This window comes from Cervus canadensis, chromosome 9, assembly GCF_019320065.1.
Source record: "Cervus canadensis isolate Bull #8, Minnesota chromosome 9, ASM1932006v1, whole genome shotgun sequence".
In the NCBI taxonomy this organism is placed as follows: domain Eukaryota; kingdom Metazoa; phylum Chordata; class Mammalia; order Artiodactyla; family Cervidae; genus Cervus; species Cervus canadensis.
This window is the reverse complement of record NC_057394.1, coordinates 48,647,952-48,669,044: the sequence shown is the minus strand read 5'-3', so window position 1 is coordinate 48,669,044 and position 21,093 is coordinate 48,647,952. Positions and strand designations below refer to the sequence as shown.

Here is a 21,093-nt window from a genome sequence, read left to right as displayed (position 1 = left end):
TTAAACTGAAAGGAAAGAGGATGGATTTCAGTAACCAATTATGATACTATGAAAAAAAAATGTGGTGGTGAGAAATATTTGTAATGTGGATTTTGTATTAGTTGGCAATGTTTTTATTTTTAGTATAATAATGTTATTTTTGCACCCTTTAAAAATCCATATCTTCAATATTCTTTTGACTGTTTTGCAAAAATATTAAATTAAAAATAGCATATGATTACTTGGTCAGCTCCCTAGAACCATATTCAGTTCTACCTAAACAACCCCACTCAACTTTATTAAAATTGTTCTTCCTGAGGATCAGTTCAGTTCAGTCACTGAGACATGTCCAGCTTTTTGCAACCCCATGGACTGCAGCACACCAGGCTTCCCTGTCCATCACCAACTCCAGGAGCTTGCTCAAACTCATGTCCATCAAATTGCTGATGCCATCAAAGCATCTCGTCCTGTCATCCACTACTCCTCTTGCCTTCAAATCTTTCCCAGCATCAGGGTATTTTCCAATGAGTCAGTTCTTGAAAGCATTCCTCTTAAGATCAAGAAGAAGACAAGGGTGTCCATTTTCACCACTATTATTCAACATAGTTCTGGAAGTCTTAGCTACAGCAATCAGAGAAGAAAAAGAAATAAAAGGAATCCAGATCAGAAAAGAAGTAAAGCTCTCATTGTTTGCAAATAACATGATACTGTACATAGAAAACCCTAAATATAATATCAGAAAATTACTAGAGCTAATCAGTGAATCTAGTAGAGTTTCAGGATACAAAATCAATACACAGAAATTGCCTGACTTTCTATATACTAAGAATGAAAAATCAGAAGGAGAAAATAAGGAATCAATCCCATTCACCATTGCAATGAAAAGAATTAAATATCTAGGAATAAACTAACCTAAGGAGATAAAAGAACTGCACACAGAAAACTATAAGACACTAATAAAATAAATCAAAGATGACATAAACAGATGGAGAGATACTCCATGTTCCTGGGTAGGAAGAATCAATATTGTGAAAATGACTATAGTACCAAACACAGTCTACAGATTCAATGCAATCCATATCAAATTACCAATGGCATTTTTCACAGAACTAGAACAAAAAATTTCACAATTCACATGGAAACACAAGGGACCCTGAATAACCAAAGCAGTCTTCAGAAAGAAGAATGGAGCTGGAGGATTCAACCTTCCTGACTTCAGATTATACTACCAAACTACAGTCATTAAGACAATATGGTACAGTACTGGCACAAAAAAAGAAATGTAGACAAATGGAACAAGATGGAAAGCCCAGAAATAACCCCATGCACCTATGGGTAACTTATTTTTGACAAAGGGAGCAGGAATACACAATGGGGCAAACACAGCTTCGTCAATAAATGGTGCTGGGAAAACTGGACAGCTATGTGTAAAAGAATGAAATTAGAACACTTCTTAACACCATACACAAAGATAAACTCAAAATGGGTTAAAGACATAAATGTAAGACCAGAAACTATAAAAGTCCTAGAGGAAAGCATAGGCAGAACACCCAGTGACATAAATCAAAGAAGATCCTCCAGGACCCACCTTCTAGAGTATTGGAAATAAAAACAAAAGTTAACAAGTGGGACCTGACTAAACTTAAAGCTTTTTCACAGTAAAGGAAACTATAAACAAGGCGAAATGACAACCCCCAGAATGGGAGAAAATAATAGCAAATGAAATAACTAACAAAATATTAATTTCCAAAATTTACAAGCAGCTCATACAACTCAATACCAGAAAAGCAACCCAATGAAAAAGTGGGAAAAAGACCTAAATAGACATTTCTCAAAGGAAGACATACAGATGGCTAACAAACACATGAAAGGATGCTCAACATTGCTCATTATTAGAGAAACACATATCAAAAGTACAATGAGATATCACCTCATACCAATCAGAATGGCCATTATCAAAAAGCCTACAAACAATAAATGCTGGAGGTGGTGTGAAGAAAAGGGAATGCTCTTGTACTGTTGGTGGGGATGTAAATTGACACAGCCACTATGGCAGACGGTGTGGAAATTCCTTAAAAAAAAAAAAAAAAACCAGGAATAAAGCCACCCTATGACCCAGCAATCCCACTCCTAGGCATATACTCTGAGGAAATCAAAATTGAAAAAGATACATGTATCCCATTGTTCATTGCAGCACTATTTACAATAGCTAGAACATGGAAGCAACTTAGATGTCCACTAATAGATGAACGGATAAAGTTGTGGTACATATACATAATGGGATATTACTCAGCCATAAAAAGGAACACACTTGAGTCAGTTCTAATGAGGTAGATGAAGATAGAACTATTATACAGAGTAAAGTAAGTCAGAAAGAGAAAGATAAATGTCTTATTCTAATACATATATACAGAATCTAGAAAAATGGTACTGAAGAATTTATTTACAGGGCAGCAATGGAGAAACAGACATACAGAACAGACTTATGGACGTGGGGAAAAGGGAGGAGAGCATGAGATGTATGGAAAGAGTAACATGGAAACTTACATTACCATATGTAAAATAGATAGCCAACAGAAAGTTGCTGTATGGCTCAGGAAATGCAAAGAGGGCCTCTGTATCAACCTAGAGGGGTGGGATGGGGAGGGACATGGGAAGGAGGTTCAAAAGAGAGGGGATATATGTATACCTATGGCTGATTCATGTTCAAGTTTGATAGATAACAACAAAATTCTGTTAAGCAATTAGTCTTCAATAAATAAATAAATAAATAAACTGCTTTTCCTGAGAATCAGTTCAGTTCAGTCACGATGTCGTGTCTGACTCTTTGTGACCCCATGCACTTCACCATGCCAGGCTTACCTGATCATCAGCAACTCCAAGAGCTTGCTCAAACTCATGTCCACCAAGTTACTGATGCTATCAAACCTTTGTTTCCCCTTTTCATCCTGCTTTAAAATCTTTCACAGCATCACGGTCTTTTCCAATGAGTCAGTTATTCACATCAGGTGGTTAAAGGATTGGAGCTTCAGCTTCAGCATCATTCCTTCAAATAAATATTCAGGACTGATTTCCTTTAGGATTGACTGGTTGGATCTCCTTGCAGTCCAAGGGACTCTCAAGAGTCTTCTCCAATACCACAGTTCAAAGGTATAAATTCTTTGGTGCTTAGCTTTCTTTATGGTCCAACTGTCACATCCATACATGACTACTGGAAAAACCACAGATTTGACTACATGGACATTTGTTGGCAAAGTAATGTCTCTGCTTTTTAATATGCTGTCTAGGTTTTTCAAAGCTTTTCTTCCAAAGAGAAAGCATCTTTTAATTTCAAGGCTGCAGTCAACTTCTTCAGTGATTTTGATTTTGGAGGCCAAGAAAATAAAGTCTGTCACTCTTTCCATTGTTTCCACATTTATTTACCATGGAGTGATGGGACCAGACTCTTAGTTTTCTGAATGTTGAGCTTTAAGCCAACTTTTTCACCATCCTCTTTCACTTTCATCAAGAGGCTATTTCATTCCTGTTCACTTTCTGTTATGAGTGGTGTCATCTGCATATCTGAGTTTGTTGATATTTCTCCTGGCAATCTTGATTCAACTTGTGCTTCATCTAGCCCAGTATTTCACATGATGTACTCTGCATATAAGTTAAATAAGCAGGGTGACAATATATAGCCTTGACATACTCCCTTCCCAATTTGGAACCAGCCTGTTTTTCCTTGTCTGGTTGAACTGTTGTTCCTTGACCTGCATACATATTTCTCAGGAAGCAGGTAATGAGTTATGGTACTCTGATGTCTTGAAGAACTTTTCACAGTTTGTTGTGATCCACACACTCAAAGGTTTTGGCATAGTCAATAAAGCAGTAGCAGACTTTTTTCTGGAACTCTCTTGCTTTTTCTGTAATTCAACGGATATTGACAATTTGATCTCTAGTTCCTCTGCCTTTTCTAAATCCAGCTTGAACATCTGGAAGTTTTTGGTTCCCATATTGTTGACGCCTTTCTTGGAGAGTTTTGAGCATTACTTTGCTAGCATGTGAGATGAGTGCAATTGTGTGATAGTTTGAACATTTTTGGCATTGTCTTTATTTGGGATTTCAATGAAAACTGATCTTTTCCAGTCCTGTGATCACTGCTGAGTTTTCTACATTTGCAGGCATGTTGATCATAGCACTTTAACACCATCATCTTTTAGGTTTAGAAATAGCTCAGCTGGAAATCCATCACCTCCTCTAGCTTTATTCATAGTGATGCTTTCAAAAGCCCACTTGACTTCAGACTCCAGGATTTCTGGGTATAGGTGAGTGATCACACCATTGTATTTATCTGGGTCATTAAGATATTTTTTGTATAGATCTTCTGTGTATTCTTGGCAGCTTTTCTTAATATCTTCTGCTTCTGTTAGGTCCATATGATTTCTGTCCTTTATTGTGCCTATCTTTGCATGAAATACGTGAACCATGAACTTCCAAATGTTCAAACTGGTTTTAGAAAACGCAGAGGAACCAGAGATCAAATTGCTAACATCCACTGTATCAGCAAAAAAGCAAGAGAGTTCCAGCAAAACATCTATTTCTTCTTACTTGACTATGCCAAAGTCTTTGACTTTGTGGATCACAAAAAACTCTGGAAAATTCTGAAAGAGATGGGAAAACCAGACCACCTGACCTGCCTCTTGAGAAATCTGTATGCTGGTCAGGAAGCAACAGTTAGAACTGAACAGGGAACGACAGTCTGGTTCCAAATAGGAAATGGAGTATGTCAAAGCTATATATTGTCACCCTGCTTATTTAACTTAAATGCAGTGTACATCATGAGAAACACTGGGCACGATGAAGCAGAAGCTGGAATCACGATTGCCAGGACAAATATCAATAATCTCAGACATGCAGATGACACCACCCTTATGGCAGAAAATGAAGAGGAATGGAATAGCCTCTCGATGAAAGTCAAAGAGGAGAGTGAAAAAGTTGGCTTAAAGCTCAACATTCAGAAAACTAAAATCATGGCATCTGGTCCCATCACTTCATAGAAAATAGACGGGGAAACAGTGGCTGACTTTATTTTTGGGGGCTCCAAAATCACTGCAGATGGTGAATGCAGCTTGAAATTAAATGACACTTACTCCTTGGAAGGAAAGTTATAACCAACCTAGATAGCATGTTAAAAAGCAGAGACATTGCTTTGCCAATAAAGGTCCGTCTAGTCAAGGCTATGTTTTTTCCAGTAGTCATGTTTGGATGTGAGAGTTGGACCATAAAGAAAGCTGAGTACCAAAGAGTTGATGCTTTTGAACTGCGGTGTTGGAGAAGACTCTTGAGAATCCCTTGGACTGTAAGGAAATCCAACCAGTCCATCCTAAAGGAAATCAGTCCTGAGTGTTCATTGGAAGGACTGATGTTGAAGCTGAAACGCCAATATTTTGGCCACTTGATGCGAAGAGCTGACTCATTTGAAAAGACCCTGATGTTGGGAAAGATTGAAGGCAGGAGGAGAAGGGGATGACAGAGGATGAGATGGTTGGATGACATCACTGACTCAATGGGTATGAGTTTGGGTAAACTCCGGTAGTTGGCGATAGACAGGGAGGCTGCAGAACTTGGGGTCTCAAAAAGTCGGACACGAATGAATGCCTGAACTGAACTGATTTTATTCATGTTAAGTTAAACAAGTGGAATCAAAACGTTATAAATTTTTTAGTTAGGCAAAAATTTATGTTTTCTAATATATATTATACATTTTACTTATATATATTTGTATATGAAAGTGTTTCTGCTACATTTGATAAAGGCTTGAGAAAGAAAATAAAAATAAAATAAGAGAGAGTAATCGGAAAACAAACTAAGCTAAATGAAATGGGAACACTGACTATGAAACAGATAAAGTGAAACTAGATAAAAGAAAATATCCTTATATTCCTGTTGTTTTTAAACTTGGCTGCTCATGAAAAACATATCCAGAGATCTGGCCAAAAAAAAAAAAAAAAAAAAAAATCTGGGCATTTTTCAAAAAATTCTAAGGTAATTCTGGTATTCATCTGGACTTTAAAGAGTAATTACAGGTTCCTCTATTATATCATAATCTTGATGATAGAGAATTCTACTTTTCTGTTAACCAATCATGATACAATGTTATTAAGTGAGTAATAGTTACCTAATCACAATAATAAGAGATATTTATCAGTTTTCACAAATTAAGGCAAAAAAATAAAAATTAATTATAATTGCAACTCTCAATGGGAATATGATTAACCTAACAATATAAAATATATTCAATTTGGGGGTCAAGCAAAATGATGTGGTAAGGGGAACTGCATATATGCACATGTTTTCATTTGTTCAGCCAGTCTACGTATTTCATTTGGTGCATTTAATCCATTTACATTTAAGGTAATTATCAATATGAATGATCCTACTGCCATTTTCTTAATTGTTTTGTGCTTATTTTCTGTAGGTAGGTTTTTTCCCTTCTCTTGTTTCCTACCTAGATACGTTCCTTTAACATTTGTTGTAATACTAGTTTGGTGGTGCTGAATTCTCTTAACTTTATTTGTCTGGAAATCTTTTGATTTCTCCATCAAATCTGAAGGAGAGTCTTGCTGGGTATTCTTGGTTATAGATTCTTCCCTTTAACTACTTTAAATATGTCATGCCATTCACTTCTGGCTTGTAGTTTCTGTTGAGACATCAGCTGATAGACTGATGTGAGTTCCCTTGTATGTTATTTGTCATTTTTCTGTGCTGCCTTTAATATTTTATCTTGGTCTTTAATTTTTGTCTGTTTGGTTACTATGTGACTTGGTGTGTTGCTTCTTGGTTTATCCTGCCTGGAACTCTCTGTGCCAGGTTGATTATGTTTTGGTTGGTTATGACATTTTCCATGTTAGGGAAGTTTTCAGCTATTATCTCTTCAAATATTTTCTCAGGTCCTTTTTCTCTTCCTCTTCCGGGACCTCTATAATGCAAACGCCGGTGCATTTAATGTTGTCCCAAAGGTCTCTTAGGCTTTCTTCATTTCTTTTCATTCCTTTTTCTTTTCTTCATTTCTTTTCATTCTTTTTTCCCCCCTGTTCTGTGGCAGTGATTTCTACCCTTTTGTTCTCCAGGTCATTTTTCAGTGCATCTGCCTCAGGTATTCTGCTATGGATTCCTTCTAGTGTATTATTCATCTCTGTTCTTTGGTTCTTGTAGGTCTTTGACAAATATTTCTTACATCTTCTCAATCTTTGCCTCCATTATTTTCGTGATATCATGTATCATATTAACTATCATCAGTCTGAATTCTTTTCCTGGAAGGTTGCCTATCTCCACTCCATTTAGTTGTTTGTCTTGGATTTATCTTCTCTTTTCATCTGGGACATAAATTTCTACTTTTTCATGCAGATTAACTTTCTGTAATGTGTTTTGGTTTAGTCCCTGTGGGACTGTGGTTCTTATTTCTTTGGTCTGCCCTCTGATGGAAGAGGTTAAGGGGCTTGTGTAAGCTTCCTAGTGGGAGGAAATGGTGATGGGAAAAACTGGGTTTTGCTCTCGTGAGCAGGGCCTTGCTCAGTCCAGTTCAGTCACTCAGTCGTGTCTGACTCTTTGTGACCCCATGGACTGCAGCACACCAAGCTTCCCTGTCCATCACCAGCTCCAGGAGCTTGCTCAAACTCATATTCATTGACTTGATGCCATCCAACCATCTCATCCTCTGCTGTCCACTACTCCTTCTGCCTTCAATATTTCCCAGCATCAGAGTCTTTTCCAATGAGTCAGTTCTTCACATCAGGTGGCTAAAGAATTAGAACTTCAGCTTCAGCATCAGTCCTTCCAATGAATATTCAGGACTGATTTCCTTTAAGATGAACTGGTTGTATCTCTTTGCAGTCCAAAGGATTTTCAAGAGTCTTCTCCAACACCACAGTTCGAAAGCATCAATTCTTCGGTGCTCAGCCTTCGTTATGGTCCAACTGTCACATCCATACATGACTAATGGAAAAACCATAGATTTGACTAGATGAACCATTGTCGGCAAAGGAATGTCTCTGCTTTTTAATGTGCTGTCTAGGTTTGTCATAGCTCTTCTTCCAAAGAGCAAATGTCTTTTAATTTCATGGCTGCAGTCACCATCCTCAGTGATTTTGGAGCCCAAGAAAATAAAGCCTCTCACTGTTTTCATTATTTCCCCATCTATTTGCCATGAAGTGATGGGACCGGATGCCATGATCTTAGTTTTCTGAATGTTAAGCTTTAAGCCAACTTTTTCACCATCCTCTTTCACTTTCATCAAGAGGTTATTCAGTTTCTCTTCACTTTCTGTGATAAGGGTGGTGTTACCATATCTGAAGTTATTGATATTTCTCCCTGAAATCTTGATTCCAGCTTGTGCTTCATTCAGCCCGGCATTTCACATGATGTACTCTGCATATAAGCTAAATAAGCAAGGTGACAATATACAGCCTTGACATACTCCTTTCCCAATTTGGAACAAGTCCATTTTCCCTGTAAGGTTTTAACTGTTTCTTCTTTCCCTGCATACAGATTTCTTAGGAGGCAGGTAAGGTGGTCTGATATTGGTCTAGGCTTTGCTCAGTAAAGCTTTAATCCAATTATTTGCTGATGGGTGGATTTGAGCTCCTCCCAACCAGTAGTAGTTTGGTCCTAGGGTCTATGAGCAATATGGTCTGGTTAATGGTGACCTCCAAGAGTGTTTACACTAAAAGGGAACTTCTCAGACTGCTGCTTCCAGTCCCCTCATCCCTGCAGTGAGCCCCTCCTAACCCACGCCTCCATAGGAGATTCTGCAACAGTGGCAGGTAGTTTTGATTCAGTTTCCTATAGAGTCACTACTCCTTTCTTCTGAGTCTTGGTTTTGCAAGGTTTTGTTTGTGCCCTCCAAGCCTGGAGTCATTGCTTCCCCCAGTCTGTGGAAGTCTTGTAATCAAATTCTGCTGGGATTCAAGGTCAGATTCCCTGGGGATTCCCAGTACTGTTGTTGGGTCCCCAGGCTGGGAAGCCTTATGTGGGGTTGCTTGTGGGCCACCCATCTAGTGGGTATGGGATTTTATTTTATCATGAATGTGCTCCACCTACTGTGTCACTGTGGCTTCTTCTTTGTCTTTCTACATGGGGTCTTTTTTTTTTTTTGGTAAGTTCCTGTGTCCTCCTCTGGATGGTTTTTTAACAGCTAGTTGTGATTTTGGTGCTTTCACAGGTGGCAATGTGTCTTGGGGTGTTTCACCTTGGGTTTATCCTGTTTGGGACTCTCTGGGTTTCTTGGGCTTGGGTGGCTATTTCCTTCCCCATTTTAGGGACGTTTTCAACTATTATCTCCTCAGGTATTTTCTCATGGCCTTTCTTTTTGTCTTCTTCTTCTGGGACTCCTATGATTTAAGTGTTAGGGTGTTTAACATTGTCCCAGAGGTTGTCCTAGTTTCTTTTAATTCTTTTTTTCTCTTTTCCTCTCTGCTTCATTTATTTCCACCATTCTATCTTCCATCTCACTTATCCTATCTTCTGCCTCAGTTATTCTACTGTTGGTTCCCTCCAGAGTGCTTTTGATTTCAGTTATTTCATTGCTCATTATTGATTGACTGTTTTTTATTTCTTCTCAATCCTTGTTAAGCATTTCTTGCACCTTCTCAAGCCTTGTCTCCAAACTGTTTATCTGTAACTACATTTTGTTTTCAAGATTTTGGATCATTTTTACTATTGCTATTCTGAATTTCTTTTCAGGTAGACTCCCTATCTCTTCCTCTTGTTTGTTTTGGTGGGCATTTATCATGCTCCTTTACCTGCTGAATATTTCTCTGCCTTTTCATCTTGTTTAGATTGCTGTGTTTGGGGTGGCCTTTCTGTATGCTGGAAATTTGTGGTTCCTCTTTATTGTGAAGGTTGCTCCCTGTGGGTGGGGTTGGATGAGTGGTTTGTCAAGGTTTCCTAATTAAGGAAGCTTGTTTTGGTGTTCTGGTGGGTGGAGCTGGATCTCTTCTCTCTGGAGTGCAATCAAGTGTCCAGTAGTGAGTTTTGAGGTGTCTGTGGGTTTGGTGTGACTTTGGGCAGCCTATGTATTAAAGCTCAGGGCTATGTTCCTGAGTCCCTGGAGAATTAGCGTGGTATGTCTTGCTCTGGAACTTGTTGGCTCTTGGGTGGAGCTTGGTTTCAGTGTAGGTATGGAGGCTTTTGGATGAGCTCTTGTCGATTAATGTTCTCTGGAGTCAGGAGTTTTCTGGTGTTCTCAAGTTTTGGATTTAAGCCTCCTGCCTCTGGTTTTCAGTTTTATTCTTAGAGTAGCCTCAAAACTTCTCCCTCTGTACTGCACCAGTGATAAAACATCTAGGTTAATGGAGGAAAGATTCTCCACAGTGAGGGACACTCAGAGAGGTTTGCAGAATTACATGGAGAAGAGAAGAGGGAGAAGAAAGATAAAGGTGACCAGGAGGAGAAGAGGGGGGATCAAAAGGGGAGGGAACAATCTAACCAGTTATCAGTTCCCTATGTGCTCTCCACAGCCTGAAACACCAAGACAGGTTCAGGGTTATGTAGAGAATAGAAGAGGGAGGAAGGAGATAGAGGTGACCAGGACGAGAAGAGTGGGAGTCAAAAAGAGAGAGACACATCTAGTCAGTAATCAGTTCCCTAAGTGTTCTCCACAGCCTGGAGTACTCAAATAGATTCATAGAGTTGGGTGAGAAGAGAAAGGGGAGGGAGGAGATAGAGGTGACCCGGGGGAGAAAAAGGAGAGTCAAAAGGGGGAGAGGGCAATCAAGTCAGTAATCATACTCCTAAGTAAAAAAATGGGTGCTGAAGATTGGATTCTTAAAGGTACAAAATTGATAACAAATACCAAAAAGCAAAGATTAAAAATCTAGAGTAGAGGTTAAACTCCCAAAAATACAATATTAAAAAACAAAGCAAAACAAAATCACAAAAATCATTAAAAAATATATATGAAATTTGCTTTAAAAATAGGGTCTCTTTTTGGCAAAGTAATAGGTTATAGAGTTTAAAATTAAAGGAGTGATAAAGGATCTAATTTTTTTTTTTTAATTTAAAAAATGATGATTGTAAAATATATCTAGAAATTTCTCTGGAGGTATCACAGGCAGTGCGGGGTCAGTTCAGTTTCAGATAGTTCCTTGTTCCAGCTTATACTTCTTCTCAAGGTCTATAGGTCCCTTTCAATGTAGTTGGTGCTAAGTACACGGTTTTAATCTGTTGCACCTGTCACTTCCAAAGCGGTTCCCTCTGTTTATTTTGGCTTCTTCTGTTTGCAAGTCTCTTCAGTGTCTAATTTCCACCCTGACACATGAGGGCAGAGGTGGTCACTTATTTAGGCTCACTTGTACAGTTGTGCTGTGGGGAGAGAGGAACACTGCAAACAAATATCACTGGCGTGTGTGGGGAGTGCTCACAGTGTCTGGGCCACACTGTGTTTGCCCCTGCTCACGGCATCTGTGCTTTCCTGGCCTACACTGCTCAGGTTCCAGGTTGCTCTGCAGGGGAAATGTCTAAAACAGGCCCTGGGTGGCCTGCACTTCCCAGGTCTAAACTGCTCAGGTTCAGGTTCTCAGGTACTCCCCAAAGGCACAGACTCAGTTGAGCCTACGTTTTGTGCCTTCCCAGGTTCAAGCAGCTCAGGTGACCAGGTGCTTGGCGAGCACACTCTCTCCAGGTGGGGCGGTGTGTCTTATCACCTCCCTGGTCCCAGTCACTCAGTTTCCTGGGTGCGAAGTGGGAGTGCCATCTCAGGTGTGCTATGTGTCTCCTCTGGGGAGCTGATCTCTGGCTGCAACCCTCCTGGCGGATGTTAACCATCCAGGATCCCAGGAAGACTTTGTTAGCAACTGGGGGCCTGCTCACAGTTTTGTGGAGGATGACATCTCTGGGGCCTAGATTGCCCTTCTCCCTCCAGCTCTGGCTGTCGCCCACCTGCCTCTGTGCCTTTGATGGGGGATGGGCTTGTCCACAGCCGGCTAGATCTCCTCTGGTATTCGCTCAATCCTTTGTTCTGTGAGCAAGCCTGGCAGTGCCTTAGGTTAGAGCTTTTCATGGGAAAGTTCTCTCTCTCTTTTTCTTTCTTTCTTTTTTCTCTCTGGCTCCCACAGTTTGGGCTGCTATCTCACGTTAGGTCCCTCAGATTGTCCTCAGGGCATTCACGCCCGGTCCTTACCCCAAGCAGTGTAGCCCACGTCTCCCTGTTCAGCCCCTGCTTGCTGGTAGTGGACATGAGTGTCTGGGCTACTTCTCCACTGGGAGTTGCGGTTAGGCACCTAATCTGTGGGTTTTACTTATTTATTTTTTCCTCCTGGTTATGTTGCCCTCTGAGTTTCCAAAACTCCCCACAGACTCCCCGGGTGAGAGGGTTTCCTGGTGTTTGGAAACTTCTCCTCTTTCATGATTCCCTCCCAGGGATGGGTCTCCGTTCCTAACTCTTTTGTCTCTCTTTTTATCTTTTATATGTTGTCCTATCTCCTTTCAGAGACAATGGGCTGCCTTTCTGGGTGCCTGGTGTCCTCTGACAGCTTTCAGAAGTTGTTCTGTGGAATTTGCTCAGTGTTCAAATGATCTTTCGATGAATTTGTGGGGGAGAAAGTGGTCTCCCCATCCTATTTCTCCACCATCTTAGGGCCACACCCCCAGGCAGATTCTTTATCATCTGAGCCTCCAGGGAAGCTCAGTGGGCAAAAAACAAACAAACAACAACAACAACAACAAAAAAAAAACAAATGAGGTCTGGCAAATAGATTTCATACAACTTCCTTTATATTATGGATATAGATATGTTATAGCCATACTTTGTATGTTTTCACACTGGACTTAATCTTTCCCTTGCTGATAGGCTGCTGCAACTTCTGTGACTAAAGCCTTCTTGAAAAAAAAAAAATTACTTCTAACTAGAGAACTTCTCTCAAACTTCATGATGATTGAGAAACTCATCTTACTGGCCAGGTACTGTAGGTATGTGATATCAGCCAGTTTGACAACAGGTTCACTCTGCTGATTACCACCCTCAATTATCTGATTTAGTCATATGAACCAACAGCATTATTAAGATTAAATTGGCATAATATGTAGAGGCCCTCCAAGGATTTTTTTTTTTTTGGTTTAATAATTACATTCTGCACACATCCTCAGTCATATGTGACTCTTTGTGACTCCATGGACTGTAGCCCCCCAGACTCCTCTGTCTAGGAAATTTTCCAGGCAATACTAGAGTGGGTTTCCATTTTCTACTCAAGGGCATCTTCTTAACTCAGGGATTGAGCCTGAGTCTCCTGCCTTAACAGGTGGATTCTTTACCCCTGCACCAGCTGAGAAGCCAACCAAACATCTTGGCAAAAACAATTTTGTTAGTTCTAAATCTCAAATCCACTCCTTTGGAACTCAAAATATTTTACATTTTGAGTCAGGACACCTGATGTGTTTCATTTTTCTTCTTTTTATCCCCAACTGTTAAAAAATAAATATACTCCCATGTTGCAAAGGTTGATTGCCCTTATTAAAAATAACCATGTGTTGGTAGAGCAATCGTTTTCACCATGTGCTCTTGGGAAGCAAAGACCGTAAGAATCACACCTCGTAAACTGGAGATTTTATCTACTGAAAAACACACCTGTGGAAGAACTCTCTTCAACTGACTAGAAAAGCCTCTGTCAATCACTGCTAGTCAAACCTTGTACTGCCAAACTCCAAAGAACAGACTATGATTCAGCATAACAAATATTATTTAGTGACCTGAAAGCAAAGATTTTCTGGAATTGAAGCAGGCAATGTCTGATGATACAGATTTTCCAAGATATCCAGATCAAATCTGTTGTAAATTTGATTGCAAATGTTTGATGATGTAACACTTAAGATGGTCTCCAATGTCTATGATCTTGATGACATATAGACTTTAGATAAATAATGACTGAGAGTTCTCCCTCCTTCCTTTCCTTGTTACTTGAGAGTACCTCAATAGGTTTCCAGTCTGTGCATTTTCCTTCCACTGTGCGAAACTGAAAGGTCCTTCCTGGCACTGAGGGACAGAAAGTCTCCGAAATCACTAAACTTATTTATTACTATAATTATTTCAGTATAATTTGAAATTCATCAGTCCTTTTTTTAAGGAGTATATTTTATTATGTATTTTCTCCCGTGCTAATAGTTTAGGATATTTATCTCATGCACTTCCAATGATCATTTATTGATAGACAAATATTTGTAAGGCTCTTTGCTAGTTCTTTTACACTTAAATTGCTATTGAGTCAGGTCCTGCTGTTCATCACTTCCAAAATCAATATGCTCAGACATTGGTAGAAAGGAAAGGTGTCTTTAATCAGAATGTTGGGAAACTGAGGGGATCAATTCAACACCCCCCTGAGTCCAAAGACTCAGCCATGCTGCAGAAAGCAGCAAAGCTTTTAAAGGGAAATAGGAAAGTAGCCTCAGTTAATCATTGAGATAGAGGGTCAGAGTCAACACCATCCCCCACTGCGTGGAGGTTTGTGCTCAGCTTGTTGACTCTTCATGATCTTTCTTTAGATGTTATCTTGTTCACACAGTTTATTCATGAAATTACTGACAGGAAGCTAGGGAAGAAATCTTGTCTTCTGTTAATTATTTATTCTTCATTTCTACTTTTTTGATCTATGGAAGAACCAACAGGTTAGGTAAATTATTGTGTGATCAATAAGTTTGAAAGGTGTGCTAGAGCTGGAGATGTGTAGAGCAGAGTGGTGCTTGGTTTAAGGTTAATGACGAGAGTTCTTGCAGAGAGTTCTTTCCTGCATAAAGTTTTTCCTGCCAAAATCTTCTTGTAAAATTTTCTTATTTCTCATTTATGAGATTTCTTTTTCATTTTTTGTTCTATTTTGTTTTTTCAAGATATTTGATTATATATTTTAGGAAGTATTTAACTGTTTTTAAATAGCAACAGTAACTTGCTTTAATATGGTTGCCAGATAAAATTTCAGATAAGCAACAGTTTCTTATTTTATGTGTTTGTATGGTTTTACAAAGATAACTAGTAAGTAGATACCTTTTTCTAATTCAGTGATAAATATGGTAACCAGCATTCTTGGTAAGTAAAACCTTTTTTATAAACCTTTCAGCTATTGCATAGAGATATTTTGTGAAATTGCACACTATTTGGGTAATTTTAAGTTCTTCTTTAATAGAAATCTTATTTTTTCAGACTTAAATGTTTGTATAAGAATGTAAATTATTATAAACTCAATATTATAAACTAAAGCTCAACCAATTTTTAAGTTGTTGGTTTTTACTTTGAAATGTATCAGTAGTTAATTCAATTTTAAAATTAGTTTTTTCAATGTAGTGAGTAATACAACTTACACTTTTTTTTTTTTTAATTTTTGACTCTTGCTTCTGAGTCATTTGGGGCTTCATACATTTCTTTTGGGCTTCACACAAAATTATTGGTTTCATGGCCATCATATTTGTCATGTTTGTGTGTGCTTTTTATTTTTAGGTTTATTTTATTCTAAAGTATAAAATTATTTTATAGTGGCTATTATTGTGGTTGTTCCCTCCTTGAATAGGAAGAGTGACATTATTGCATACTATTTTTCTTCCAGGAATTTTGTCCCCCAAATAGAGTTAAAATGTCCTCTTTTATTTAATCTGCTGCGTTGTTTTATGTAAAGCTATATTAAAAATATTTAGCAGATTACAGCCTTGCATGATAACAGCACTGTTGTCTGCACTCTGTCAGTAAAACCACTTAATTCCAATTGCAAAGTATGGCCTTGTGGGGTTATTAAGGGTGCCTCCCCCAAATTTATGCATTTTGAGATTATGCTATATGCATTTTTGATTATTTCAGAGGTATAATTAGTTTAGGTTGTTGAGCAGGGGGAATTTTTTCCTCTATCCTTTTTAAGTTTTTGTGGCTAGATTAATATTGAAATTAACATAAAAGATTAACAGGAGAAAGAGAAACAAATTTTAATTCATACACACTCAGGCCCCATAGAAATGAGACCTAAGATCTGGTCAAAGCAGTTAACTTACAGTTTTTAGGCAAAGAAATGATGTATTTGTGAAGAATTGACAAGCCAAAGAAATTTAGGTTTGGAGGGGCAATTAGAGAAGAATCTAAACAGAGCTTGGGCTTGGTATGGTGTAACAAAACTTGTTTATATAGGCTTCTTGGGACTGAATTCCTTATTTTTTGTGATGAAGTTTCCTTCTACCTTCAGATATAGGGAGTGCACCTTTTACATAGGAGTGTTTCCCGCCCTCCCCCCCACCCCCCTCCTTTCAGGGAGGCAAAAAGGAAAGTCAAGAGTGTCCTTCTTGCAATGGGCATTCAGTTCAGTTAAGTTCAGTTGTTCAGTTTTGTCTGACTCTTTGTGACCCCATGGACTGCAGCACACCAGTCCTCCCCGTCCATCACCAACTCCCAGAGTTTATTCAAACTCATGTCCATTGAGTTGGTAATGCCATCCAACCATCTCATCCTCTGTTGTCCCCTTCTCCTCTCACCTTCAATCTTTCCCAGCGTCAGGGTCTTTTCAAATGAGTCAGTTATTTGCAACAGGTGGTCAAAGTATTAGAGTTTCAGCTTCAGCATCAGTCCTTCCAATGAATATTCAGGACTGATTTTAGTATGGACTGGTTGAATCTCCTTGAAATCCAAGGGACTCTCAAGAGTCTTCTCCAACACCACAGTGATAAAAGCAAAGGCCGATGTTGTAAAGAACAATAATGCAAAAGAACCTGGAATGTTAGATCCATGAATCAAGGCAAATTGGAAGTGGTCAAATAGGAGATGGCAAGAGTGAACATTGACATTTTAGGAGTCGGAGAACTAAAATGGACTGGAAAGGGTGAATTTAACTGGGATGACCATTATATCTACTACTGTGGGCAAGAATCCCTTAAAAGAAATGAAGTAGCCTTCATAGTCAACAAGAGTCCGAAATGCAGTACTTGGATGCAATCTCAAAAATGACAGAATGATCTCTGTTTGTTTTCAAGGCAAACCATTCAATTTGATGGTAATCCAAGTCTGTGCCCCGACAAGTTATACTGAAGAAGCTGAAGTTGAATGGTTCTATGAAGAGCTACAAGATCTTCTAGAACTAACACCCAATGGCCATTGCTTACATAAATTCAATTAAAAATAATTAATATGCCATTGTGACACATTTTGGGGTTGTGCCTCAAATAATGACTGAACTCTGGGTTTCCCTAATTGCTCAGTGGTAAAGAATCCGCCTGCAGTGCAGGGGACATGGGTTCAATCACTAGGTCTGGAAGATCCCCTGCAAGAGGGCATGCCAACCCACTTCATATTCTTGCCTGGAGAATCCCACAGACAGAAGAGCCTGGAGGGCTACAGTCCATAAGGTCACAAAGATTTGGACATGACTGAAGTGACTTAGCACACACATGCATACACCTGGGCCCCAAAAATGTATAACAGAGTCTAGAACTTTGGACTGTCTTCATCTCTTTACCCTTTTCCTTCTCAGGCTTCTTAGTTCAGCTTCCATTGATGTAGTCATCACATTTTCTCCTATTGGGGGTATTATTCACATGCCTGATTGAGGGGCACCAGTAACCTCAGCATAACAGAAGGTTTCTTTTTTGAAAAAAGCTTACACATCGGTCAGGAGAAAGGTCACTTAATAGCTCCTTTTGGATTTAATCTGAAAAACTTACACAAAAATTGTCAGAAGAATGATGCCCTCTGATTGTGGAAGACAATCTTATATACATAACTATAGTCTGTTTAGGTGGCTTATTGCAATTGCTTTCCCTTTCTTCACTGATTAAAAGGAAAGATGTTGGAAAAAAAAAAGTGAGTATTTGTCTCTTTTATATTTCACCCCTTCTCTTAGCCTTCACATACATACCTCTCTTCACATGCATGCAATTCTATGAATTAATACACCTAAAATAATACATGAGACATAAAACCAAAAACTACTCAAAGGCAAGAACCAAAGTTATTGCAAGTTTTCAAAGTTGGATTTTTTTTTTTTTAATTCTGGGGGAATTGCTTAAAAATATTGTGTTGTTTTTAACCATACAACAATGCAAATCAGTAATAATTATATATACATATATCATCTCCCTCTCGAGCAACCTTCCTTTCCTCCACAAAATTGAATTCTAAATCTTAGGATCTTAGGGTGCTACTTAGATCCAACTATTTAGATTTGAATATAAATTCTGATCTAGCCTTTCCCCCCTAATTATATAATCAACCAAAACTGATCTATTATAAAAGCAAAATATTCATGGCTTAGAGAGAAACAAATTAAATAACAATGAAAATATCTATTTAGAAAAAAGGAAATAGTGTCAGTCAGTCATTGCTCTTCACCAAGGCACATTTCCTCCTTCTTGGGATTACACTTCACTGTCTTCTTTAAAGGCAGACATGATGATGTGAATTGCTTTGCCAATGAATTGCAATGTGAAATTGTGGACTAAGAATGTCACATGGCATTTCAGCAAACAAGATGTTGCAGCCATCAAGACATAAGCTACTCTAGTCAGCCTGATGGTGACCCCTGAGGGAACTCAGTATAAATAAACAGGATGCCCACCATCAAGCCATCAGCCATTGCAGCTGTCCCTAACAATGCACCCTAAGGAGACTCAGGATGGAAAAGAAGAGGATACTGGTCCTAAATAGATAAGTTTCACATCAAAGTAATGATTTCAGTGATCCCAGAGTCTTGCATCTTCCCATACATAGAACAGTGCTAAAGTAATTAACTTAGGTTATTAGATTTATTTGGTTTGCTTTAATTAATAGTAATCTTTTTATATTCCAACAACCTTGTCCTTTTTACAAAAGTTCTATATATGCTGGCTCCTCCTAACCTCTTCAAAGCAGTCCCTCAGGGCTCTGTAGATTGTGGTTTGTTTGTTTATTTTTTTTCCCAGTTGACAAAATCATGTATGCAAGTTCAGGACAACAGTGTTTTCTAACCAAACGTACATTCTCAGTCCACAGGGATTATGATCGTGTATGTCCATGTAGAGGTGAGAGATTGAACTATCAACTGGAAGCTTTGTTCAGATCTGCTGTGGGCTTTATTTGAGTGAAAAATGAGCTTTGTTTAACGAAGTCACTGATATTCCTAGGATGTCTGTGTCTAAACATAACCTATTTTGAAACATATAGGAAGAGTATATATAATTGTCACTAATTTATGTCACTCCTTAAGATTTACTCTGAAGTTGGAAAAAAGCAAAGATTTGCTTCACTGGTCATATATTGATAGCAAATTCTCTGTCCATCAGTGCAGACAAATCTAGTTCTGCCAAATAGGAGTTGACCAGCAACATAAGCTTCAGCAAATGTTGAGGCTGCGTATGGTTGCTTACATATAAGATGCCTTGTAACAGCATAGGAATTTCTCTGAAGTTAAATCTCCATAGAATAATAAGCAAATTATGTTTTAAATTTCTGCACATAAAATAAACTAGCAATTAAAATCAGACATTTCATTGCTGTTGTTCAAGCAGATAACAAATTTTGAATTTGAATGTTGTCTGTGATTTTTACTTTCTTGGAAGCATGTCTCTAAACTTTCTGGAGATTTAATTGCTTGCATATTTCTGTGGTCTTTGCTTAGAAATAATAAACTGAGATGGAGAGGCAGAGCTAATCTAGTCTCCCCAAAGCTGAAGCCTAATGGATGATGTTTTAGCATAGATAGGGTTGAAGGCATAGAAGTATATTGCTAATGCCTGGGAAGAAAAAATTTTTCTTTTTACACATAGGTCCTTCTAGCTATTATAATAATTAAATTGGCATGAGAAAAATTAACAGGAGAAAAAAGTTATTTTAATTTTCATAGCATATACACATGGAAGAGATCCAGGAAAATGGGATAACTTGCCAAAATGGTTGAAACTCTTACCTTAAATAACATCTTTAGCTGAAGACAAAAGATGATTTGGGGAATAGGATTTTGGGAGTTCAAAGAGGAAGAAGGCAATTCATATGGAGATGGGAAAGCAAAGATTTGGTAAACATGTTTTCTGGTCCACTCGGAGACCATGGAACACAGAGTGGACTCTGGTCTTTACATCCTGCTGAATTTTCCCAAAAACATCTAGTTCATATACCTTGCATGTAACTCTGGTGAGAGCTCTATTCTGACAACAGGCTCTCTATCTAAATTCTTTTTTAGATAGTTAGAGGCAAAGTCAAATTTCTTCCCAAGTCATTGGAGATTTGACACTTTTAAGATATAAATAACCCATATACCAAAGAGATATTTTTGGTAGCAAATTTTACTCCCCTACAAAACATTCTAAGGCAAGTGGTGCAAGAGGAAATATTTTAGTGGAGAGAAGAATTCAGGTTTCTTCTACTTTGGAAAATCCTTTCAGGTGCCCACAGTACCTCTTCATATTCTTCTGTCTCCCTGAATTTGAATGTTCACTATAGCTTTGTGAAGTTTAGATACACAGCAATCATGTATGTAGGCTCTAGATTTAACAGACTAACAAAATACCATGATGTTTAGTTCAGTTCAGTTACTCAGTCATGTCCAACTCTTTGCAACCCCATACACTGCAGTATGCCAGGCTTTGCTGTTCATCACCAACTCCTGGAGTTTGCTTAAACTTATGTCCATCACATCAGTGATGCCATCAAACCATCTCTTCTCCTGTCATCCCCTTCTCCTCCTGCCTTCAAACTTTCTCAACATCAGGGTCTTTTCTAATGAGTCAGTTATTCACATCAGGTGGCAGAAGTATTGTAGCTTCAGCTTCAACATCAATGCTTCCAATGAATATTCATGACTGATTTCCTTTGGGATTGACTGGTTTGATCTCCTTGCTGTCCGAGGGACTCTCAAGAGTCTTTTCTAACACCACAGTTCAAAAGCAAAAATTCTTTGGCACTCAGGTTTCTTTATGGTCCAACTTTCACATCCATAAATGATTTCTGGGAAAACAACAGCTTTGACTAGATGGAGCATTTCTTGGCAAAGTAATGTCTCTGCTTTTTAATATGCTATTTAGGTTTGTCATAGCTTTTCTTTCAAGGACCAAGTGTCTTTTAATTTCAAGGCTGCAGTCACCATCTTCAGTGATTTTGGAGACCAAGAAAATAAAGCCTCTCACTGTTTTCATTGTTTCCCCATCTAT

At 38.5% G+C, this 21,093-nt stretch overlaps 1 long non-coding RNA gene across 1 annotated transcript; it reads right to left on the bottom strand.

The window, feature by feature from the left end:
• Positions 1–308: 308 nt before the first annotated feature.
• Positions 309–16,532, bottom strand: LOC122447501. The gene is made up of 2 exons (XR_006271260.1): positions 16,453–16,532; positions 309–469 (listed from the first exon to the last, which is right to left on the bottom strand). It is a non-coding gene; the product is annotated as an uncharacterized LOC122447501 (long non-coding RNA).
• Between the last annotated feature and the right edge of the window lie 4,561 nt (positions 16,533–21,093).